This window comes from Trachemys scripta, chromosome 6 (assembly GCF_013100865.1).
Source record: "Trachemys scripta elegans isolate TJP31775 chromosome 6, CAS_Tse_1.0, whole genome shotgun sequence".
Classification (NCBI taxonomy): Eukaryota; Metazoa; Chordata; order Testudines; family Emydidae; genus Trachemys; species Trachemys scripta.
Genome location: NC_048303.1, coordinates 41,585,875 through 41,612,504, shown reverse-complemented (window position 1 = coordinate 41,612,504; position 26,630 = coordinate 41,585,875). Strand labels below are relative to the sequence as shown.

At 41.0% G+C, this 26,630-nt stretch overlaps 1 protein-coding gene and 1 long non-coding RNA gene across 7 annotated transcripts in view; one reads left to right on the top strand and one right to left on the bottom strand.

Moving 5' to 3' along the window:
• The window catches only part of LHFPL2 (LHFPL tetraspan subfamily member 2), a 203,305-nt gene extending 196,281 nt beyond the window's left edge, over positions 1 to 7,024 (bottom strand). For all 6 annotated transcript variants that reach the window (XM_034773522.1, XM_034773526.1, XM_034773524.1 and 3 more), the window contains exon 1: positions 6,784 to 7,024. The gene's annotated coding sequence lies outside the window, so the exon portion shown is untranslated. The remainder of the gene's footprint in view (positions 1 to 6,783) is intronic.
• A 790-nt stretch (positions 7,025 to 7,814) lies between these two features.
• On the top strand, positions 7,815 to 24,946 carry LOC117878877. Its single transcript, XR_004646120.1, has 3 exons — positions 7,815 to 8,371; positions 18,046 to 18,255; positions 24,447 to 24,946. It is a non-coding gene; the product is annotated as an uncharacterized LOC117878877 (long non-coding RNA).
• The last annotated feature ends 1,684 nt before the right edge of the window (positions 24,947 to 26,630 follow it).

Sequence of the window (26,630 nt, the reverse complement as noted above, 5' to 3'; positions counted from 1 at the left end):
TGAAGCTAAGCAAATTCAGACTGGAAATAAGGTGTACATTTTGAACAGTAGGAGTAATTAGCCATTGGAACAACATACCAAGCTTTGTGGTGGATTCTTCATCAGTGAAGTGAAAGATCGGATTTTTTCTAAAAGATCTGCTCTAGACATTATTTTGGGGAAGTTCTATTGCCGGTGTTATACAGCAACATGTTTTACAGTAGATGATCACAATGGTCCCTTCTGCTCCTGCAAATCTATGACGCAACACAGTTTATGACCTCCTAGGTGCAAATCATAAATATACACATTAGAGACATTCTACTGGAATTACAGATCTCTTTTTCCTTCCTTTACTTGATGAGGCATGGATGCCCAGTTTCCCCAGCAACTGTTAATGACATTACTCATACCTTAAATAGCAGGGAATATAACTTTCTACTCTGCTTTAAGTATTATGACATCAGCTGCTGCAGATGATGTCACATAAAACCCTGAACTCTGGTTTTGGGACATAAACAGCCTTTATATTAATCTTTAAAATGGTGGTAGTGCTACTTTTAATTCTACTGAAATTCTGTAAAATTGTAAATTAGACCCATAATTGGTGGTTTTATCTTTCTTTTAAAAAGAAGATACACTATGCTTGTTGTTAAAGTGTTAATTTTCCATATTGCAGCCCTGTCCTCTGCTTCTTGGTTTGATGCAGGGGCTTCTTGGATTGCTCTAATTATCCTTGTGGCAGAAAAATCAGCTGAGTCAGGCAGAGCTCCAGCTTGTTAATCGTATCTATTATCGTAGCGTCTAGGGATCAACCAAGATTGGGATCCCATTGTGCCAGGTACTGTACAAACACAGGAGCAGTTGTCAGTCCATGCCCCAAGGAACTTTAAATCTAAGTGGTCAAGACAAAGTGTAGGGGAAAGTGATTCAACATAGAAGCAGAGCTATCGATATGATGGCAGAAAATGTAATATTAGCTTCATGACTGTGGGATGGGATGGGGGCTAAAAGGGGATTAGCTAAATGGAAAAACAAGGAAAGGGAGGTAATGGGAACAAACTGGATGAGAAGAAGGAGTGGAGGATGGTATTAGGGGCTAGTGTGGAATGAAGCTGAGGGGACGAGACCCTTGGAGGATGGGGGGGGACGGGAAGACAACAAACAGCCAGTGAGTGCAGCACAGAGAAAATCTAGTAAAAACTGAAGAAATATGATCAGTCCATCCGGTCTTGGCCACTTCTTCTGTACAGTTTCTTTCCCAGATGCCATATGTTTAGGGAGAGGGGAAGAACAACATGGGTCCTAGTGGCGGGGGGTGTCTCCCCTGCATAGTTCTGGATCCAGGGAATGCTGGGGCGGTGCAGTGGTCCTAGCGGCTTTGTTTGGGCTTTCCCTATGTAAGACACAAGACTTCCCCTCCTCCTCCCTTGTAAGGAGCCAGCTTTGGGGTGCTGGAGGGGAAAACTCCCAGAAGCTTGCTGCTGCTTGGACTGGGGACCTAGAAATCTGCCAGGTACTGGTCGACCCATAGCTACCACCAGTACCACCACTCCTCACCCCCTGCAGCAGTAGCTCTCTACTCCCACACCAGACAAACATACTGGCCTGTTTGCCCAATTTTAAAATAATTCTGTACTTGCACAAGTTATAATGGTGATGAGAACCACCCTTTTGTCGGGTGCCATAGCCGATGTCACAATATTCCAACATTTTTCTGTTACTGATAACAATAAATTTCTTCTAATATATGCTTATCTGCTATATGCTGAATCAATATAAAAATCCAAATATCATGATTCTTTATATATAATCTATTCTCTTAACTGACAACAAGAATCCATTGCTAAAGTGAAATAAGTTACGGGAAACCGTCTTGCATACAGAAACAACCAAAACCCACACACAACTACTTCTTACTTTGATCATCAAGGGGGTTTGAAACTAGGGTCTTCAGTGCTAAAAGCATGAACTGATACTGTTTGAACTAAAGAAGAATACTAACTAAAGTTCCACCTTGTATTTAGCTGGGATGCCTTTAAGTCTTCCAAGCCTGAAGAAGAGCTCTGTGTAAACTTGAAAGCTTGTCTCTCTCGCCAACAGAAGTTAGTCCAATAAAAGATATTTCCTCACCCCCTCATCTGCTCTATTAGCTGACAGTTATAGTAGAGCTTTGCTCTTATGTAGATCAGCCAGTAGAGATGACCAAATACTCATACTCTTATTATTTATTAAATATAATAGAAACATATAAGCTCCAATTGAGACAGGGCTCAGTTGCGCTTGGTACTGTACATACATATAGTGAGAAAAGTCCCTGCTCCAAAGAGCTTACAATCTAAAGAGATAAGACAGACAGAACGATGAAGAAGGTAAGTAAGTTTGGATACATATTTTCCCCACCACTTTTCAGTATTAAGATAATCAATTTTTAGTCATCCAGCAATGGCCAAAAGAAACAGTTTTGGACGAGTCCCCTCCCCCAAATCTTGAATATCCAGGCTAATGTTCATCAGTTTATAATTGAAATACTCACAAAACTTAGCTGAATAGTAATACCACCAATGCTGCAATCATTTCATTTGAGAGAGAATGTATTATTAATTAAGATAATTACATCCTCTTAATATATTACAATTCATTTTAAAATGTTAGCATTGCCTTTATTATTAAAAGCCTACAAATCTCCACAATCTCAACAAAAATCAGTTCAGCAGCATATTAACATGTTAAAACATTTAACACCTAGTTTGGGGGTTGTTTTTTGAAAGGGTGATGAATAGACTTTCTTTCCACACATCACACGATGGTCTCACTGATGTTGTATAGCAATGGTTCTCAAACTTTTTGTTTTTCCACGGACCGCTTGATAATTGCTGAGGTTCTCGGCACACCATTTAATGATCTTTCCAAATGTTGTTAGTACCATTAGTTAACTATTGTAAAGCGCTTTGGATAAAAGCGCTATATTAAAAAAAAAATTAATTAATTAATGTTTTTTTGTTCTACAAACAAAAGCACACAACTCATATTTTAATACCAGTAGTCTTACCTTTCTAATGCGATGGATGTGCCCTCTCTCCCCCGCTGCAGCTGGGGCTGGGAAGGAGGGGGGTCTCCCCCTCCACAGCAGCCCCCGAGCTGGGGCTGGGAAGGAGTCGGGGGTGGAGTCTCTCCCTCTCTCCCCTGCTGGGGCTGGGAAGGAGGGGGGATCTCTCTCCCGTTACATCAGCCACAGAGCTGAGGCTGGGAAGGAGGGCCGTCTCTCCCCTGCAGCCGCAGCCCTGAAGCTGGGGAAAGTCGCTTCTTTCTGGCAGCCGCAGAACTGCATGTCCCAAGTTCCTCCCCCCCCCTCTTCCCCCCTCACTGCCCCCCCCCCCTTTCCCCCTATTCCCCCCCCCCCCAAGGCCACCACCTCACCTTACAAGTGCATCTTCTCCACGGTCCAGGCACCTAATTAGTGGAGCCACCCCTGCACGGCTCCACTAATTAAGTGGGTGGCCCTTCATTCTCTCGTGTGTGGCTGCCCAGGTGCACACCTTAGAGGGAACTATCTGCGGACCACCTGAAAGTGAGCTCGCGGACCACTGGTGGCCTGCAGACCACAATTTGAGAACCTCTGTTCTATAGCAAAGATTCTCAAACTTTTTTGGCTCAGGACCCATTTGTAAATCTTGATGGCTTGTCATGACCCAGTAAATCGTGTTAATACAAAAAAATCTGTTTACTAAATAAATATTAGACAATATATACATTAACTTAATAAGTACCAAATAAATGTATCATGTGTGCTATAATGGCAGCTCCTGCCCAATCCCTGGGCCCAGCTCCCCGCTCCGGACGTTGCAGCCTCTGGAGTCACAGTACAGCTCAGGTTTGGACCAGCCCCTCCGCTGGACCCAATCTGTATGATTCATAGATTCCAAGGCCTGAAGGGACCATTGTGGTCATCTAGCCTGATTTCCTGTATATCACAGGTCACAGAACTTCACCAAAATAATTCTTACAGCATGTCATTTGAAAATATCCAATCTTGATTTAAAAATTGTCAATGATGGAGAGGCATTGCGACTCGGTGCATCAGGTCACGGTGCCACTCACTTAAATTTGGCCTGGCCTGCTGTCATCTCTACAGAGGGGCAGCAGGGCCAAACCTGAGCAGCGTGCATCCCCATGCACCAGGTTGCCACGCCTGTAGTGGGGAGCCAAGCCCAGCCCAGCCAGCCCACCCCACTGGAACAGAGCTGCAGCAGCTGCCACTGCAGGGTGAGTGTGGGGTGGGCTCTGCAACTACCTCACTCCCTCCAAGAGCAGGACCTGACTTTCCCCTCCCCCCACATGACCCTTTGACACATTCTGGTGATCCAGTTTTGTGTCATGTCCCATAGGCAGAGAAACCCTGTTCTATAGTGATGTGCCTCACACAGTAAAAATAAAACTACTGAAAATACAGTCAGAACAGTTTATTTTTGATATCCATCAGGACAGATGACTTTTGAAAGAATGCATCCTCCTGTAAACGTAATAACCTCTATAGTGCTATAGTATGCAAAACAATGAAAGACTAGTTTAACAGTATTATTTTTTGTTTAGCAACAACAGTACAAAATACAGACAACCAAGGCAGCTCCTAACACAGAGTTTTCACTGAACCAATGGTGAGGCATTTAATAAATCATAACAAGTTAAACACTGGTATATTACAGGACAACAGATGTAATTTCCATGACAGCAAGCCATAACTCGAAAAAGAATCAAAGCAATTACTATTTTCCTTTTTTTCTTCCCCTCATCCTCATCCCGACATAAGACTTATCACTACAGTAGAAATGATGAGTGAATGCATGTGGCTGCATGTGCCTGTTAGGGAGTCGGAGTACTGCCTTGTGGTTTGCTTTTAAGTGTGTAAATTACTAAGACTGAACATAATACCACTTCATACATATGATGTATTAATAAGTTTTTCCTGAATAATAACTAAAGTAACAAAAACTTTTTATTGCTATTTATATTTTATCAATTTCCTCCCGTTTCTCCCACCCCCCACTTCCTGTAGCTTAGTTTAAACCAAAGCCTAGAAAGCCAAAGGGGAGGGAGATATCGGAGATGAGGAAGAAAGTGAGCTTTGAAAGGAAATATGAATCTCTGCTTTCTAAAACACAGCATGGGAAAGAATTGTGACTACAAATGAGTGTCCAAGGCGGAAGCAGAATCCTGATAATACTGATACAGGGCATGGTTATCAACACACCATTAAACATCAGACAAAGCCTGGTTTTATTTATGGCTGCTCTATTAGGTTCTCAACATGTTGCTCTGAGACAAGAAAGCATGTATGTGAAGTTGCAATCAGTGACTAGTGAGTGCCTCATGCCTCTGACGAAGTGGGCATTCACCTACGAAAGCTTATGCTCCAATACATCTGTTAGTCTTAAAGGTGCCACAGGACTCTGTTGCTTTTGGTGAGTGTTAGTAAAACAACACAACAGATACATGAAAAATACAGAAAAGGCCTGGGGAGTGTGGGTAGGGATAAGCCTTATTGTTGTTTTTGTAACTCCCTCATTTCTCCATCACCCCAGTTGAAACTTCTCTCATTTTCATCACTTTCTCTGACATAATTATATTTCTGTGATCCTGTTAGACGGTCTTTTACTGTTCCTCAACTAATAAATACTGCAGTACAAAACAATCAAAAACATGTGCTTAAGTAAATTCAGTTATTTAAAGTATAGCAATGCACATGATTCAACACTTCACACAAACAACCATCTGAACTTTGATTTTTCTTTAATCATAGTATTACCCACAAAAACATAGCAGGATAAAGAAAAGCATCTTGAAGATGTTTTGTTTTGGTCACTCACCCACTAACCCCAGCTATACATATAATTTCTTACATATTGTTACTTATGCATTCATACACTTAAAAACACTCAACACTTCATACTGGGTTATTATTGCCGAAAGCCCTTTCATTCCCAACCAAAAGTGTATGTGCCACATTAAGGGCTCCTTCCCACTGACACAGCCAAAAGGATCACAGGGGAAAACTATGTACTCAGAGTCATTTTCCACACTGGAGAGACACAGCAGGCAGCAGAGCAATAAAGCGAGTGGCAGATTTATCTGCTTGCTTTATGTATCACACAGGGAAGGGGAACTGGTCTAGCAACGAGGCTAGAGTCGTTATAGCCAGCCAGCGAGCAGAGCAGAAGCACCTATGCAACACTGCATTAGCCTCACACACAGCTTTACAACAAAACAGTATGCAGCTGTAAAGTTTTATGCCAAGGGGTCCTCCGCCCAAGCCGTAATCTGAAGTTCGAGGGAAATGTGTTGAGAAGTTACACCTTTTTGCCTGTTGTTGTTGTTTTAAGGAGTTTCACGGGTTATAAGAAGCTTTAACTCGTTCCATCGCCCCTACCCAAACCTGTTTGTGGGATCCCCACTTCTTTGTGCTACAGCTGTTTCCAATACACCAAAGCCTATAAACTAGCAGGATCGCTGTATTTTTCTGTCTCTTTCTCACCCACGCACAACAATACCAAGCACTCAAGGTCTCTTTCAACATTCCAGTTTCTACACACACAGGAACTCGTGAGCCCCCAAACTCCCGTCTCCAACCACCAACTATGTCTATTTTGTGGCTAGAGTAAACCACATGCAGGGAAGCTTGCCGCGTAAGTCGCCCCCCACCCCCCGTTCTTCCCTGGTTTGCTAGTGGTGCAGCTAGGCGGCCCTCTGCCAGGACTGCAGACACATGCAATGAATGGAAACGATCCCAATTGTTTCCCAACTTACCCGCCTGCCCCTTGCAACTTCAGTGCTGCAGCTCTGCAGGCTCCCCAGGCTGGTAATCCCCGGTGCCAGGCGGCACGGAGGGCTGGGACTCCTCTCACACCGGCTCCCCAGGCGCTGCCTTTCCCCCCCCCGGCGGCCGGGCTCCCCCGCCCCCCAGTCGCACCCGGACCATTCACTGAGGCACAGGGCTGGGAGCTTAGCGCGGACCCTGCTGCTTCCCTGCAGCGGGAGGGAGGGAAGAGGCTCTGCCCTGCCCAGGACCGGCCCACTTACACTGACGTCCCCCGCTCCGCCATCGCCTCCCCCAGCCAGGGCCAGACACAGGCGCGCCTGCCGGGCTGGGGAAGGGGCGGGGGGCGCAGACAGGATCAGGGAGGTGTAAGGGGCAAGGGTTTCCTAGGGGTAGAGGAAGCGATGGGGCGTATCACGGGGTAGGGGGCGTCTGGGGGCATAGGCGGGATGGGGGTGTCCTGAGCTAAAAGGGCTGAAATGGGGTGTGCGGTGACCTTGGTTAGAGAAGGTGTAATGACGGGGGTGTCCTAGTGTGGCACGGGGGGCTAGAGAGGGGACGGGAGTGGCCTGAGGTAGAGGGGGAAGGGTGCAGTGAGGGTGCCCTAGGGTAAAGGGGGTGCACTGGGGGAGAGAGGGTGTAGGGTGAAGTGGGGGTAGAGAGGGGGTGTCCTAAAGCGGCAGAGGGGGAGTAGTGAGGGGATGGGGGTGTCCTGAGGTAGTGTGTACAATAGGGGGTGAAGGGGAGATGGGATACCCTAGGGTAAAGGGGGTGTAGTGGGGGGCGCTGAAAGGGTCAGGGGGTGTCCCAGGGTAAAGGGAGCCTGTCCAGAGGTAAAGGGGGTGTAGTGGGAGTATAAGGGGGATGGGGGTGTCCCAGGGCAAAGGGGGGGGCTAGTGGGGGTAGACGGGGTGGGGTGTCCCAGGGCAAAGGGGGCATAGTAGGGGTAGGAAGGAGATGGGGGTGTCCCAGGGCAAAGGGGGCGTAGTGGGGGTGGGAGGAGGATGGGGTGTCCCGCAGAGGAAATGCAGGTTCATTGGGAGGCTCAGTACGGTGGTCAGGGGAGAGAACGGCGTGGGATGCCCCAAGAGGAGCTTAAGTGTAGCGCTACCAGGAGTCCCTGGGGTCGCGGCGGGACGGCGGCGCACGGGGAGGAGCGAGCCTGGCAGACAGACACAATAAGGGTTCACAGATGGAGCCGAGAAAAAGGCTGCGCGCCGCGGGGTTTCGGGACTCCCAGGCTCGGCCTCGCCCACTCACTCACTAGCAACGTGCTGGCGAAGCGCTACAGCTGAAGAGAATCAGTCATGAGAGAGCTGCCTGGAGGGAGGAAACCTTCCTCCCAGAGACGGGACTTTCCGGAGAGTTCTCTCCCACCCCTCCTAATGCAATGGGAGGGGTTGCCTCCCTGCCAAATGCTGCTCAGAGAAGGGTGACAAATCCTAGGGGCCCAGACCTGGATGCTTACCTTGAAATAACACTGAAGGCATTAGTGTCCGACGCTCGGGCTACAGAGCACCCTCAGGCAGCAACACCAGAAGAGTCTGTAGAGCTGTACGCGGAGCCTGCTACTCCTTGGTCAGTTTTTTTTTTTTTTAAGTAACTTATAATTAAATGTTGCAAAGCATTTTGGCTACTATTATTAAGCGTTGGTTCTGGGCTCTGTATTAGAAAGGATACAGAAGACTCAGTCCCTGTCCAAATGGACAATGCGATCTTGATTACCTTTACTACGCTGCAGAATCCCACTGATATCTATGAGACTGTGTACAAGAATAAAGATATGCAATAGTGACTGTTTGCAGGATTGCTCCTTAAGTGTGCACATAGCAACATGCTAAGCCCTTCTGGGTGTAAACAACAGTACCCGTGCAGGGCTATGATATTTTCAAAGGATCCTCAAGCTGACCTCCATGTGTGCAATGATGACTTGCTGCACAAATGACAGAACAGACCTCTGCAAAACCCAGCTGTTCTTGATTTGTGTTCTACTTGTGCAAATATATATATATTCTAGCCTCTGCCTATGATTATTCATGCACACAAGAGACTTTTATAAATATATCCCCAATGAGTGCTGAGAGAAGAAGAGAGCTATGAGCTGCCTTATGTATCTCAATATAGTGTTAACCCTGACACACAGTGATGATCATTTAAATACCAACATTAGATTCATTCCTCCTCCAGTTGGCATTGTTGAGAGTTTTGCCATTGGCTTCAATGGTAGCAAGATCAGGTCTAATATTAGCCATTTCACTGCTGATCAGGTTGGCACAAAACTAATTATTTCTTAACCTTTTTTGTAACGAAATTTTACACCCACCATACAGAGAATACACGGTTAACTTATGCTACTATAGTTATAGTAGCTAAAGGAGCACTCAAAGCCGATAAGGCCATTATGGAGAAACTAAATGAATTCTTTGTATCCGTCTTCACTGTTGAAGATGTGAGGGAGATTCCCAAACCTGAGCCTTTCTTTTTGGGTGACAGATCTGAGGAACTGTCCCAAATTGAGGTGTCATTAGAGGAGGTTTTGGAACAAATTGATAAACTAAACAGTAATCAGGCTCCAGGACCTGATGGTATTCAGCCAAGAGTTCTGAAGGAACTCAAATGTGAAATTGCAGGACTACTAACTGTAGTCTGTAACCTATCATTTAAATCAGCTTCTGTATCAAATAAATGGAGGATAGCTAATGTGACACCAATTTTTAAAAAGGACTCCAGAGGTGACCCTGGCAACTGTAGACCAGTAAGCCTCACTTCAGTACCAGGCAAATTGGTTGAAACTATTGTAAAGAACAAAATTGTCAGACTCCTAGATGAACATAATTTGTTGGGAAATAGGCAACATGGTTTTTGTAATGGGAAATCATGCCTCACCAATCTACTAGAATTTTTTGAGGGGGTGTCATAACTATAAAGGGAAGGGTAACAGCTGTCCTGTGTACAGTACTATAAAATCCCTCCTGGCCAGAGACTCCAAAATCCTTTTCCCTGTAAAGGGTTAAGAAGCTCAGGTAACCTGGCTGGCATCTGACCTAAAGGACCAATAAGGGGACAAGATACTTTCAAATCTTGGGGGGGGGGGGGAAGGCTTTTGTTTGTGTTCTTTGTTTGGGAGTGTGTTCGTTCTCAGGACTGAGAGGGACCAGACATCAATCCAGGTTCTCCACATCTTTCTAAACAAGTCTCTCCTATTTCAAACTTGTAAGTAAATGGCAAGGCGTGTTAGTTTTCCTTTGTTTTCTCAACTTGTAAATGTACCTTTTACTAGAGTGTTTATCTCTGTTTGCTGTACTTTGAACCTAAGACTAGAGGGGAGTCCTCTGAGCTCTTTAAGTTTGATTACCCTGTAAGGTTAATTTCCATACTGATTTTACAGAGATGATTTTTACCTTTTTCTTTAATTAAAAGCTTTCTTTTTAGAACCTGATTGATTTTTCCTTGTTTTAAGATCCAAGGGGTTTGGATCTTGATTCACCAGGAGTTGGTGGGAGGAAGGAGGGGGAATGGTTAATTTCTCCTTGTTTTAAAATCCAAGGGGTTTGGATCTGTATTCACCAAGGAATTGGTGAAGGTTTTTCAAGGCTTCCCAGGAAGGGAAAAATTGAAATGGTGGCAGCGGAACCAGAGCTAAGCTGGTAGTTAAGCTTAGAAGTTTTCATGCAGGCCCCTACATTTGTACCCTAAAGTTCAAAGTGGGGATCCAGCCTTGACAGGGGGTCAACAAGCATGTGGACAAGGAGATCCAGTGGATATAGGTGTATTTAGATTTTCAGAAAGCTTTTGACAAGGTCCCTCACCAAAGCCTCTTAAGCAAAATAAGCAGTGATGGGATAAGAGGGAAGGTTCTCTCATGGATTGGTAACTGATTAAAAGATAGGAAACAAAGGATAGGAATAAATGGTCAGTTTTCAGAATGGAGAGAAGTAAATAGTGGTATCCCCCAGGGATCGGTACTGGGCCCAGTCCTATTTAACATATTAATAAACGATCTGGAAGAAGGGGTAAATAACGAGGTGGCAAAATTTGCAGATGATACAAAACTACTCAAGATAGTTAAGTCCCAAGCAGACTGTGAAGAGCTACAAAAGGATCTCACAAAACTGGGTGACTGGGCAACAAAATGGCAGATAAAATTTAATGTTGATAAATGAAAAAAAATACACATTGGAAAACATAAACCTAACTATACATATACAAAAAGAACAGGAGTACTTGCGTCACCTTAGAGACTAACAAATTTATTTGAGCATAAGCTTTCATGTACATCTGATAAAGTGGGTTGTAGCGCACGAAAGCTTATGCTCAAATAAATTTGTTAGTCTCTAAGGTGCGATAAGTACTCCGCTTCCTTTTGCGGATACAGACTAATATGGCTGCTACTCTGAAACCTATACATATACAATGATGGGATCTAAATTAGGTGTTACCACTCAAGAAAGATCTTGGAGTCATTGTGGATAGTTCTCTAAAATCATCCACTCAATGTGCAGCGGCAGTCAAAAAAGCAAACAGAATGTTGGGAATCATCAAGAAAGGGATAGATAATAAGACAGAAAATATATTGCCTCTATATAAATCCAAGGTACGCCCACACCTTGAATACTCCATGCAGATGTCATCCCATCTCAAAAAAGATATATTGGAATTGGAAAAGGTTCAGAAAAGGGCAACAAAAATGATTAGGGGTATGGAACAGCTTCCATATGAGGAGAGATTAATAAGATTGGGACTTTTCAGCTTGGAAAAGAGGCGACTAAGGAAGGATATGATAGAGATCTATAAAATTATGAGTGGTATAAAGAAAGTAAATAAGGAAGTGTTATTTACTCCTTCTCATAATACAAGAACAAGGGGCCACCAAATGAAATACATAGCAGGTTTAAAACAAACACAAGAAAGTATTTTTTCATGCAACACACTGTCAACCTCTGGAACTCCTTGCCAGAAGGCCAATACTATAACGGGGTTCAAAAGGGAGCTAGATAGAATCATAGAAGATAGGTCCATCAATTGTTATTAGCCAGGATGAGCAGGAATGGTGTCCCTAGCCTCTGTTTGCCAGAAGCTGGGATTGGGTGACAGGGCATGGATCACTCGATGATAACCTGTCTGTTCATTCCCTTTGGGGCACTTGCCATTGGCCACTGTCAGAGGACAGGATACCGGGCTTGATGGACCTTTGGTCTGACCCGGTATGGCCATTCGTATGTTCTAAGATATGTTACTATGCGATGGCTGAATTGTTAGAGAGGCTACCGCTTACACTTTGTGCTGGCATTCAAAGTCAGTGTGAGCTTTTCTTTCACTAATTCCCCCCGTGTTCTCTTTAAAATCCTAATAGAACATTTTCCAGTTGTAAAGGGTGAGAGGAGCCCAATTTTAAAGAAACTGTGTCAAGCTGACAGCACTTTTTTTTCAATAACTTTGCAAATCTTTTGTAATTTCTAAGATCTGTTTTTGTCCAACCTCAAGCACATACTGTCTGACCACTAATGACAATATTTAAAACTCTTGAAAATATTTGCAGGAAAATGTGAGGGGGTTCGGTCTAGGATGACCAGATGGCCTGATATTATCAGGACCATCCTGATATTAAGGACTTTGTCTTATATAGGCAACTATACCCTGCTGATTTTTTGCACTTGCTATCTAGTCACCCTAGTTCAGGCTAATACTCACATGCTGGAACAGCCTTAATTTATATTCTAGCCATTTATACCACTTTAAAATAATTATATGCTGTGTTATTAATTAACTATTGCACCCATAAAAGTGGCAGCAACATATGGAATGTAAATGAATGTAAACCAGATTATATTTTATAGTAAACATTTTCTTGTGAACTGTTTTCCTATTTCTATTGAGGAAACTGACCAATATGCTCCTGCAGTGGGACATATTGCAATATACCTCAAATGCTCTGATTTTTGTAATGTTTCCTTATGAACCTCCTGAAGTTGGGAAACAGAGGTTGAGTCCTTTATTTACACTAACCAGGTAAAGTAATTTAGATACAAAATACAGTTTTACAGTATCCTAATCTTTTATTTTAGTCTTAGATTTTTCTGTGATTGAAGTGTTGGGGCCAAATTCTTCATTGTCTTGCACCATGTGTAGTCATTTACACCAGTGCAATACCATTCTGATTTGACAGTGTTTTACACCTACTTTGCACTAGTGTAAATGACAACACATGATGCAGAATAACCAAGAATCAAGTCCTATCTATGTATATATCTAGGGTCTTAGATCAGGCCTATCACCACAGTTTGAGTCCTAGATCTTCGAAGGTGTTTAGGCACCTAACTTCTGGGCATTAGGTTCCTAAATACCTCTAAGGATCTGGGCCTGAGAGGTATCAGTTCACTTTGTTCATTATGCCCTATTTTCCTGATACTCTAGGAATACAGTAAAATATTGTTTGTTTGTTTTACTAGTGAAGAAGATATCTGAATGTATATTACAACTATGATCATGCAATAGCTCTTTCTAAAGCAAATAAGAATGTTTCCTTAAAACTTCTTATTTCATTGTGCAACCTTCCTCTTCTCGGAAAAGGAGACCTGTAAAGGAATATAACCCTAAGGCTGCATACAAGGCTACCAGTTCAAATTCAGCCCAAATTAAGAGTGGCTTGATAGGTGTTCCGGACGTATATGAAATGTATTGATGGTCTCAATCCAGCTCTACATGGAAAAGTGTATATATCACACAACTCACCTCAAAACTGGCATCAGTTGACAGACTTGTTGGCAGATGCAAGAGCTAGACCAGCACCTAAATCAGTAAATAGACCCTCTGATCCCAGAGATATACCTTTTAGGATAAGGTTGAGGTGCCGGGCTAAGTTTGTGGAGAAGTTTGCTTTGCTTTAGCCTGATCTGACCCGATCCTGTGAATAATTGGAGGGTTCTGTTTTCAGAGCTATCAGTCTGCCACCTTTCATGACCACTACATTCACTAAACCCTCCCCACAAAAACTAAATCCTGAATTACACTTTTACTCTCTGATCTTGCAAGTGAATGGGTGCAAACATACCCTTGTGCTTCCAACAGGGCTCCACTGACTTCCATGGGGCGGCACATGGATACAGCAATCCCTGTGTGGATCCAATTGCAGATTCTAGGCCTTATTTGTAAATAGTAGCTTAAAACCCCCAACCCCAACAATGTTTTCTTAAGTGTATGGGGAAGGGGAAGAAAGGGAGGAAGCAGAACATAGAAACAAGAAACATATATACAGGTGTGCACACTTCCTAAAACCAAGTATAAGGTTTAATGTCTGTATTTATTACCCAGACTTTTATCTATGCATTATTTAAGTTTTTCTTTCATCCTGAAAAAGTTATAATAAAAATATTCTAAAAACATTTTTTCTACTGAAGAGATTTTGCTTGTTCCCATTAAGGACAAACAGATCATTCTATTACTGCAAAATAAGTTTATTTCTAAAGCTGAACTCTCTTTGACCTCACAGAAAGTAACTACTTTAGCATACAATGGAAGACAATTCAGCAGGCCTGTCCAAAAATAAACATTTGTGTAAAGTGCATTTTAACCCTGGAGACTTCAGATAAATGGAAGGAGCACCACAATATTATTTATTGATAATACAAAAATAATATAACTGAAAAATTGCTAACCTTGAAAGGCTTTAAATTCTCTTGCATTCCAGACTCTATATTTGCAGTGAGCCAGTCTCTGTAAGTATAGGATATTACTGATTTTGGTAACAATTTTTCACGAGGCATCTTGACAGATTATGCCATTTCTAGAGAATAAGAATGTGTCAGAGCCTTGGTGTAATATCCCCAAAGGCAAGTAATACAGTTAACATAAAGCTGGAAGATAACAGGATAGCATTACAAAAATTTTTATATGGGATTTTCTAGGAGATATATTTTCCCCCACTTGTTATCGATGATCTAAAAACTCCCAAATAATATTAAGTGACACTATTGATTTAATAAAGGTAAGCAATAATGAGCGTAAATAAATGACAATGTATCAAGAATATGTTAATTGTATGAACAGTGGTTCACAGTAAATGGAACTGAGAATAGAACAATGAGATTTTCAAAAAAATAATTAAGTCTTTTTTATTTTAGAGACCAAAATCTAGCTCTGGCAGTTTTGTTTATGGTAGGCCTGCAGGATGGGACAGTTAGTATTTATCCATCAAGGGTAGGATGCTGTTCTGATGGAAGTTAACATTCTCAACCGTCTCCTCCAGAGGATCTTGGAATCCTCTCTGGATTCCCATGCTTAGATATTTGATATAAAGTGCAATTATTTATATAATTAAAATTAGCTCCCTCAAAGACTGATCCTATGAGGTGCTGAATGCCTTCTACAAGGCGCTCAGCACTTTCCATTCCCATTGACTTCAATGGAAGTTGAGGGCACTCCGCACGTCTCAAGATTGTGTTATTTTCCTAAAATATCATTTCAAACGAATCCCACCAGATGAAGTAGAACACACTACCAGGATATTTCTAGTAAAAGGATCAACAGGGAAAGAGCTAATTCCGAAATTAAAAATGTTATTGTAGGAATATGCAACGTAAGGCAAGCTGGTGACTTAGAAAGTTTAGAAATAACAGATTTATGTTAGAATAACACATTATTTTAACATTTTCTACTTTACTTACATGTCGCTCTCTACTCCCCTGGCTTTTCTATTTCATTGCTAGAATATCAGGATTTATTAAGGGGAAAACATCCCCATTAGGAGCCTGATCCAAAGCCAATTTCAGACAATGGGAGTCATTCCAGTCAGTTAAATGCGCCCTAATATTGTACAAATAAGGAGCCAAATCCTCTAATGAGGCACTCATCCCTATTCATATGAATAGTCTCACTGGGCTGGATTCAGATGAAGTCTCTATGTAGTAGCACAGAAAAGTCAGCTGAAAGAGCGAGCTGTAAATAACATCTCTTTGATTAGGTTTGTTGACAGGTTCATTGATTTAAATGGAGCTATCTGTGAATAGAAAAGCTACTCATGTAAGCAAAGGCTGCAGGATTGGGCCCAAGGTTAGTATAATATATATAACAACATTCAGCATTCATACAGTGCTCGATATTTTCAAAACGGAATGCAAATATTAATCATATTTAAATTACATGGTTAAATGTGTCTTTTTGATGCACTGGAACAGCTTTTGTTTGGGGTCATGATTGCCTTTGGAAAAATAAACTTATCAACTGAGCCAACAGAAAGCTGGATAGTGCTAAAGGTCAAACATATTTTAGGAGGAAAATACAAGAATGGACATCTGAGCTCCTTGAATAGGACTTGGTTTACTGCAACACTTGTGAGAGAATTATATCCAGTCTCAGAAATGGTAATTCCCACAGACTGCAGCAATGTCAGGATTAATGGTCTTTAATTTTTTGACTATGTTGAGCTAAAATAGTAGTTCTTGGGCTTGGAAGAACAGTATGTAAAATGACTGTAGGGAACTTCAAGAGTCCATACTCAGTACTTGCATGGAAAGTTTTGTTTTGTTATACTTTTTTGGAGCAGTGCACTTAAACTATAACAAAATTTCAAACTTACTCAGAGACAAAGAAATAATAAAATTCAAATACCATGAACTGTTCAAAAGTAAAATAAAAAATTGCTTAGTGCCTTTTCTGGTGTTATATTTTAGAGAGAATTCATAGATTTCAAGACCAGAAGGGACCATTGTGATCATCTAGTCTGACATCCTATATAATGGACCATAGAACTGCCCCAAAAATAATTCTTAATTGGATGTTTACAGAAAAAAAAAATCCAGTCTTGATTTAAAAATTGTCAATGATGGAGAATGATGGAGTTAGCCAGTTTTTAATCCAGTTCACATGTGGCATGTTAATGTTATATCATTCTAGTTTTTTAATCAAAATGTCATGCAGTACCAAATCAAACATCTTATAAACGTCTTAATACATCACAAAGTTACCTTTAACAACCAAACTTGATATCTTTTTTTCAAATGAGATTACAAGTTAGTCTGACAAGATCTGTCTTCCATAAACCCAGGTTGATTTGAATTAGTTACATTACCCTCCTTTAATTCTGTATTAATCAAGTGCCATATCAGCTGCTCCATTATCTTGCCAAGGTTCCGCGTAAGTCTCACAGGAGTATAATTACCCAGTTCATCACATTTACCCTTTTAAAAAAAATCAGCACAACATTAACTTTCTTCCAGTCTTCTGGAATTTCCCCAGTGCACCAATTAATGAAAATCAACATTAATGGTTCAGAGGATATTATTTATAATCATAAGTGTTTATTGATGTAGCTATTATGCAAGAAGGGCATTGGTTCCTCTGTACACAAGACTCCATGCATGAACTGGTAAATTAGTCCCTGATCCTACAGTTGGATCTGGGCTAGTAGACTCTTGCACCCACACAGTCCTTTTGACTTCTGTGGGCTCCACATGGATCCAATTACAGGGTCTTGTTTTCTCAGTTTGAAATTATGATATCACAAACAGTTCATTAATATTACTCTCACAAGCTAATCCTTTGCAGTGCACAATACAAACAGGAAGCTCAATGATCAAATAAAGAAGTATACTTTGGATAAGAGTGGTATATTGAAGAGAAAGGCTTACACAATGCTTTTTTTTAAAAACATACAGAGGCTCTGAATTCTCTTCATTATTAATTTTGTCTGTATTCACTTGTGTTAGCAGTTTCCACTACTAGTTCCTTAACTTAGGGGTACTATAATCCTAAATAGTAACATAAAATTATTTTTATGATTCATATATTTGAATCTGCTACTGGTTGTTAGAATTAACGGATTTTTTCCTCCTGAAAAATTCCCTGAGGCTCATCTCAACAAATAAAATCTTGGATGTGTCCCATGAACATAATACAAAAGGTTACAAGAATAGAATGTAGACTGGGCAGACAAAACAGGACAGCGGAAAGTGTAACCAAAGAGGCTGTTGTATCCAAATAATTATCAAACAACGTATAGTTTGGCAAGCAGAGGAGAAATTATTTGGCTCAAAATGAAGGACTGATTTAGTATGTGAAGAGTCATTGGAAACTATTAGAGACATTTTGGAGAAGATGCAAAAGCCTAAGAATGGTCAAGGGGAGTATCATTTGTAGAGTGAATTAGACTAAGCAGCAAACCCATCCAAACTTTGTACGTTTCAGATATATTCACACTATTGTCTATTTATAAAAGTCTTTTGATTACATTTTTTTTCATTGCTGGTTTTCCACAGTGATGTGGAAGTACCCCAAAACTTATCACTCTGTGGGAGAAAGTATCTCTGTTGGACAGAAGAGCATTAATATGGGATCATATCAGAGAAAAGCATTCTGTCAACAAACCATGATGAACAGTATTGGGAAGAACAATACTAAAATCAGAACTGATCCTGAGAACGCAGAGGAAAGCGAGGAAGAGGAAACACAAAGTGAGAAGGATGGAGGTGAGATATAGGAGGACAAAGAGACAGGAGGACTAAACTCCTCTGGGAATACAGAAAACAAAAGGATGGAGATATGGAAGCTGAGAGAGGAGAGGTTCTTTTTTACAGAATGACCAAGCCCTGTAGCATACAGTGAAAAGAGCCCTTAGAGAAGATTACTCCTTCTAAAATAGTGTTTATTTCCGTTTACAGCCTTAGAATGTCTGATTCCTATAACCACTTATCTCTGATGTTTACTCTTGTAACAGTTCACTCGCCTAATGTCAACCAGTACGTGGTGTTACAGAAAAAAGAAACTGTGAAGCTATCCCATCTACTCTGTGTCCAACCCTGAGAGCAGGGAAGTTAGAAAAGTGTGGGGGGGGGGAGGGAAGAGAGATTGTTGAAGAATCTGACTCTGGGAGCTCCATCTATTATTAATTTTTTAATTAATGGAGATATCCTATCTCCTAGAACTGGAAGGGACCTTGAAAGTTCATTGTGTCCAGCCCCCTGCCTTCACTAGCAGGACCAAGTACTGATTTTTGCCCCAGATTCCTAAGTGGTCCCCTCAAGGATTGAACTCACAACCCTGGGTTTAGCAGGCCAATGCTCAAACCACTGAGCTATCCCTCCCCCCAATTATCATCATCGTAGCACCTAGGAGCCATAGTCATGACCAGGACCCCATAGTGCTAGGTGCTGGACAAACACAGACCAAAAGGACAATTCCTGTCCCAAAGAGTTTACAATCTAAGTCTAACACAAGAGACAACAGGTGGAGACAGACAGGGATTACGACAAGACAATATTGGACAGCATGACAGGCAGTTGTAAAATCACACCAACGACCCAACCACTGACAATTTTTTTGTAGGCATCACAGCAAGCAGGGCCTGCTCCGGGGTTTTGGCCGCCCCAAGCAGCCAAAAAAAAAAAAAAAAAAGCCGCGATCGTGATCTGTGGCAGCAATTCGGCGGGAGGGCCTTCGCTCCAAGTGGGAGTGAGGGACCGTCTGCCGAATTGCCGCCGAATAGCTGGACGTGCCGCCCCACTCCGGAGCAGCTGACCCAAGCACCTGCTTGCCAGGCTGGTGCCTGGAGCCGGCCCTGACAGCAAAGGACAGTTTTGATAAGGCATTTGAAGGAGGATAATGAGGTAGCTTTGTGGATGTTTACAGCGAGATTCTCCCAGGCTTGAGGGGCAGAAATGTTTGAAAATTTAACAAGTGGCAATGGAGGCCAGCATGATGGACTGACTGGAGGTAGAAAATGACATTTCAATAGCAAATGAGACATGATAGGTAGGGTGGCAAAGAGCTGTGAAAGGACAAGTTGCTTACATTTTGATACGATAGAACAGGGACCAGTAGAGGGATGCTAGCAGAGGGCTGAGATGGTCAAAGTGACAGTCTAGGAAAATGATCTCTACAGTAGTAATGTGAATGGATATGAATGGGGCAAGAGTGCATTGTCAAGACCAGAGAAAACATTGCAGTAATCAAGATACATGAGGATGAGAGACTGGATAAGAGTTTTAGCGTGTGGCTGGCTAAGAAAGGCTTTAACTGAGGATACATTTACATTTACGGTGGCATGTAGAGTACACACACTGCACACCCACCTAGCCTGGGTATAAATAGCAGCAGTGTAGATAGTGAGGCATAGCTTAGGTGAGCAGAGTGCCCTATATGCCAGAACCCACAGGGTATATATCCTACATGGGTTCTCTATATACCCAAGCATCGCCTCCCTTGTCTGCACTGCTATTTTTAGCAGTTCAGTGTCCTGCTGCCAGAACCCACTGCCAAAGCCTTTCACTGTGGCATGTAGCTACAGTGCCTGTACCCTGCACACTGCTGAAAGTATAGACATAGAGATGTGATGCAGAAGGAATCTGCAAGATTTAGATATAGCCTAGATGTGAGGACTTAACAAGACCTCCAATTTGAAGATGATGGTCAGGTTATGAGCCCGAGTGGCAGGCAGGATGGTGGAGCTGCCCACTGTGATAAAAAAAAAGACATGGGGGCGGGTTGAATAAGAGCTCTCTTTTCATCATGTTGAACTTGAGCTGGTGGATGGACATCCATAAGGAGATGTCAGAGAGACAGGCCAAGATTTTAATTTGGAGAGAAGGAGACCTGTCTGGAGCACAGAGGTGGATCTGTAAGTCATCAGCATTGAGACAGTAGTTGAATTTGTTGCAGGTGAGATTACCCAGAGATAAGGTCTAGAGGGAGAAGAGAAGGGGACTCAGAACTGAGCCCCGTGGACCCCCCTTAGAAAGGTGGAGGGGGGGGGGATGAGGAGGATCCTCTGAAGGACACACGGAAGGAGCGATTACAGAGGTAGGAGAGACAGAATCATGGAAGCCAAGCAAGGACAAGATTTCAAGAAAAAAAATAAAATACATAGTCCAGTGTGTTGAAGGCAGCTCACATAGATTAATAGATTTGCAGGTCAGAAAGGATCACTGTGATCATATGGCCTGAACTCCTGTACAACAGAGGCCCATATGACTTCCTTGTATTAATTCATGCTTCAAGTCCAGTAGCTGCGGTTGAATTATAGCATGTCTTTTAGAAAAATATCCAATCTTGATTTTACATTTTTCAGTGATGGAGACTCTACCACAACCCTTGGAAAATTGCCCAATTACTAATTACTCCCAGTTAAAAATTTGCACCTTATTTCTAGTCTGAATTTGTCAGCTTCAACTTCCAGTCATTGGCTCTTGTTAAACCTGTATCTGCTAGATTATAAAATTTCTGTTTCTTATTTACATATTTACAGACTGATCAATTCACTTCTTAACCTTCTCTTTGATAAGTTACATACATTGAGCTTCTTACATCTTTCACTATAGGCATGTTTTCCAATCATGTCAAGAAAGATGAGGATGGAATACTGGTTCTGAGCTTTGTCTTGGAAGAGGTCATTAGGGACTTTGGCAAGAGCAGAATCAGTAGAGTGCAAGGAGCAGAAGCCTGACTGGAGAAGCTCTAGGGTGGAATTAGAGGAGAGGACAGCAAGCCAATGGTGTCAGAGTCTCTCTTTTCCCATCAGAAGTGATTATTTTAGTTAGAAATAATCAGGGGACCTTATCAAGGTAATTAGGAAAAAAACCACTTTATTGAATTCTCAGTTTTCTATAAATCACTCTACTCAATTCTCCTCACCACACACTCAATTTTTATATAAAATTGTCAGTGTTCTGCAGTTTTAAGCTATTTTGAAAAACTCTGCAGTGCATTAGAACTTTAAACCTTGAGTTTTTCACACCCCTAATGATGTTAACACTGATCAGTGAATAAATGTTAAATATTGAGATATACAATTCCTAGAAACAGTACTGGACTATTCCTTTTACAATTTGTAACACAGCCAATAGGTCTGAAGATTATTTTGGACATAGTCCTAGAAAATTACTCCTTCATGATAAAATAAGATAGTAGCTGGAAAACATACTGGGTTTGATTTTTATAACTGTGCATATGAAATGATGGCAGAATTTCTAGTATTATGTGCAAATTATCTTGCACAAATAGATCATGAAATCATTTGGATGTATGTGTTTTCTGAGCTATTCTTATAGATATGCATAAATATTTCAAAACATTAGAAGAGAAATATGGAACTACTTAGCTGAATATGTATGTGGGAATTTCAGTAATTCTCTGTCAGATTTCAAATTTAAGCTTTTTAATTATTTTATTCACAGTGGATTTCTCAATATGCTTCATATTTGTGCCTCAATCTTAGCAGCCTTAAAAAAGCCTTTTTACATTTTCATCTGTCTCATGTAAAAAGCAACAGAGGGTCCTGTGGCACCTTTAAGACTAACAGAAATATTGGGAGCATAAGCTTTCGTGGGTAAGAGGTGCCACAGGACCCTCTGTTGCGTTTTACAGATTCAGACTAACACGGCTACCCCTCTGATACTGGACATCTGTCACATGTGTTTCTTGTAAGATCTAATCTGTGTTGTTGGAGAAATGCTGTGTGCAGTGATGTGTGTTCCCAAAAGCAGGGCTTTGGAGCTGTGCTCCGGCTCCGCTCCAGCTCCAGGCAAAAACTTGCAGCTCCACTGCTCTGGAGCTGCTACGCGCTTCAGCTCCGGGCTCCGCTCCAAAGCCCTGCCCAACAGTGGCAGGATTAAATGTTTTGTTTCTTTTTACCATGTTTTTGATAGCAAGTGATGAAGGATTATTTGGCAGTGGGGCACTAGTTGGGTCTCAGAACTGTTCATTTCCAGACAGTGTAACATTTCCTTTTTAAAAGTGTAAAAATTTCAAAAAGTGTAATATTGTTTTTAGATGCTAGATGGACTCCATTGAGTCACTCTTCCCATTTAACTTTGTTTTTTTGCATGGGGATACCTGTTCTATGTTTTGTAGTTTACATATTATAAAACTGTATGGAAGAAATGCAGCTCAAACTTTTGCCAAGTTTGTATATTTTGGTTAAATCAGACCTCTTGAAATAAACCCAAAACAGAGAGTGTTACTCCATGATTAAATCTGAGCCTCCTGAGAAATAACTCTTTCTCCAGCTGCACAGATTCAAGCGCTGCCACAAAAGCTAGTTCAATATAATCAAGACTCATCAAGAAATTATCCTTTTGGGGACATGCTCTATAAACCACATAAATTAAACCTGTAGAACCATCATGTATGCAATACTCTGTATGGTAGAATTACAGATGTAATTTCAAAAAATTGTGTCTCCATTTGTTTTAGCTAATAAGTACCCTTGCCACTCTTCAAATATTAATTGGAAAGAAGTCATGATTTATTTAGATGAAATATTCTCTTAAATCAGTGACTTTCTTGAAGTAGCATATGACGTGGCTAATCCTCATGTTCTGTACGACTAATTTTACTATGTTTATAGACTCTCTAGAGTAATAATGGAACATGTCATATTAACATGAGATTCAGGTATCCTAGATGAGTCTGGTGGTACATTACAACATGTCTCTTCCAAGGAATGCAAGATATTCACAGCACACATTGCTATTAGCTGGGGATTATCTTTCAATGTGGAGAATCAGATAAATGTCTCATGAGTAGGAAGAAAAAGACTCTTAAAACGGAAATTATTTATAAAGTAAGCAAAAATAATGTCCTTAAAATTACATACTGTATTTTCCATTTGCTGTTTAGTCACTGACAGCAGTTCTAATTCATCCCAGAAGGCTGAGCTTCTGTCAATCTCTAATCACAAACAATCATTAAGAGTTACCAGGATGTGCTGTTGTCCTTGCAAGTGGGCAGAATGGAGAACATTAAAATGCTCTAGAACTCTGAGGAATGAGTTCTGGACTTGAAGAAGAAAAAAAAAAATCAAATGAGAAATAGGAGATAGCGTATGTAGGGTATATAAATGTGCCAAAAGCTTTTTAAATTGCAAAGGTTCATTGCATAGTGTATCATCCCATACTGAAGGCAGTAGGACTAGACATTAGAAACATGTTTGCAAGAAGCATAAAGTGAAGAAATTTGGAAGATTAGGAAAATTACAGACTTGTCAGTTTTACATTAGCTTAAGGAAAAACAAAAAACTTCAGAAGTTGTTTTGAGAGCTTACACAGGAGATCTTTCCCCCCGCCTCCCCCACCCAAGAACTTGTGTTAGAGCACCTATGTTGTTGTAGGACTTGGAAACTATCACAGAAAATTATTTGAATTATGTTTGGATAATACTGCTAAAGCCAAAGAGACATAGTGTAACTATATTTTCATTTCACATTTTTTAATTTGTGATTTTTAAATTTAATTTGTAATTGTATTTATTTGATCTTTAGGTACAGCTTAGTAAGTGATATTCCAAGGTGCTTGCTTGATAATACTGTACATTAAATAGAAAAGAAAAAATTGTCTGATATATTACTGAACTTCTGAGGATGTAGCTTAATATAAATACAAGCTATTATTAACCTGAACTCTTCATTGAGGGCTTTGATTTAAAAAAAACATATTATAGGTTAGTTTTCTGTGCGCAAAAGTTCAAGTAGTATGCTGAACAGAAAACTAAGAAGTATGGGCACTAGGACCCTGTTGGGACATCTGTTGTGGCCCCTTAGTATAAAAATATAACATCTAAATAATATTATGACAGGTTTGTCCCTTTACACACAGAGGAGGCTGGGCCCTGTTAAAGTTTTTTTTTTTTTTTTCCTCCTTCTGTTTACTCACTCACCTTGTCTCAGAAAGAAAACAGCAGATACGTTGGATGCTGGGTCCTGATTTTGGACAGATACAAGTAGTCAAGGGAGACGGAGATTCAAAAACATGACAGATGTGAATGGTTGCACACACGGGTAAAGTTTATAAATCAGCTGTGATCTCGTTTACACAAAAATGCTTTTACAATAAAATTGCACAGTACTTCGAAGCTCTAATGTATAACAATCCACATTAAAGAGTTCAGTTAAGACAACCTGGATAACAATAAAGAAATGGAATGTGAGGTCACATGGCTGTAACTGAGGGAAGAATTTGATCCAATTTCTTTGTATTACTTAACTTTGCTCTCAGAATGTTTGTATTGATCAAATATAGGTTGCCTCAATTATTCACAGCTGTATTTCAGATTCTAACTTATTGTTAGACTTATGACTCTCTTTCTCTCAAGTATTTAGTTTTACCTTAAACAAATAATTCAGGACTTCCTCTTGTCTTTTCCTTTTAGTTTTTCTGATTATGATTTTTCTAAACTTACACATAACTTGCTTTATGTTAAGGGCATCCTAAAAAACACTAAAGCAATCAAGACCCCAGAGATTTTGAATAACATATACATGAATGATCTTTAGGCATAAAGGTCAGCAATGAAAGTTACCATAACACCCTCCGAACACAAATAATACATTATGTCAACTCAGCTGAAGTTGACGATATCATCACATCTGATCTTTTGAGCCATGCAATTACAGGGGGAGGATTCCCACAGCCCTGCCAGATTCCTCCAGGGGATTAGCACTTGTCTGATTGCAACACACACCAAAGACACTGTTAAAATATCAGTGCATCAATCAAGAGGAATTTGAGGCTTTGAAGTGTTTTTTTTTTAAGAGACAGTGTGGGAAAAAAGTAGTGATTACAGTTATTAATTTAAGTGCAGTAATGCTTGTTTGGTGATGCACAGTTTGATGACTTGTGTTTTATTCTCACAAATGATTAGTCATAACAAGTAGGCTTGGAAAGGCTTTTAAAAAAAATTTCAAAAAACAATATTGATGATTATTTCAAAGTATTTCAGTTTTACCTGAATTTTTGTGCACTAGCAGGAAACTAATCAAAACACAAAAAATCAAAATCATCTTTCACCTGACCCTGACACCAGCTGGGACATTGACAGCAGTTTGGAGCCTGGGTGGGGAGGGGATGGAAAATAGTGCTGACTTTTCTCCCCAGGCCACCAGGCTTTATGCTACCGTTAGTGTTCCCTGGTGTCAGGAGTTGCAGAAAAAGATTAAGGTGTCTGGCTGCTATTATGAATGGGTGTGCAGTACTCTCCAACACCTTTCCCTCCCTGCCTCACTCCACACTATAGCAACTGCTTTGTTGGTAAGCAGTCCAAGTTTTCTTAATTGTGAATTTCTGTCATAAAGCACTCCCTGGTCAGCATGATACCCACATATATTTCCTGTGAACATGAAGGCTCCAATACTACAGTTTGCTATGCCAGCCCCATTGAAGTCAACAGGGTTCCATACCGGTGCTGCAGTACCCCCTGGACAAACAATTTCAGTCTTTAATTTGCTAGTCGAGATGTATAGTTTTGTCCATTCTCCACCTATTTTTGACAGGAACTGAACGAGTCAAAAGGTGTTACGTACATGTATTTACTCATGGACCACCCATGCTGAAAGTATTAGGATTCACTGAATCTCAATCCAATGAATTACACTACAATTACATAGAATATATACATCCAAGGAGGCCAATATACTTAAAAAAAACCCCAAAGGATAAGTGTCATTATCACCATTTTATGTTAGGCAAAGTGAGCTCTAGAGAGGCTGAATTACTTACCCAACATCACTCAGTGAATCAACGGCACAGCTGTGAATAAAATAAAGTCTTGACTCAGAATTTAGTTTCTTTGGTTTTTTTAATCTTAAATAAATACTCCCATATCCCAAACTCAATGTCAGGCATCAGAATATAAAATAAATATCTAGAGATTAAATTCAAGGTGCAGCAGATTTACAGTCTTATGTGGGATGTAGAAGTCCACTTCATCCCCAATAGCTAGTGTGACAGACCCAAACCAGCAGGGTACAGGAGTCTGGTAGAGGGCAAATATACTGGTCACTGGATGAGTAGTTTTCTGTTCCCTGAGTGACCTGGGCAGGGGCTGTACTAAAGTAATCAGGAACCTGCTAGAA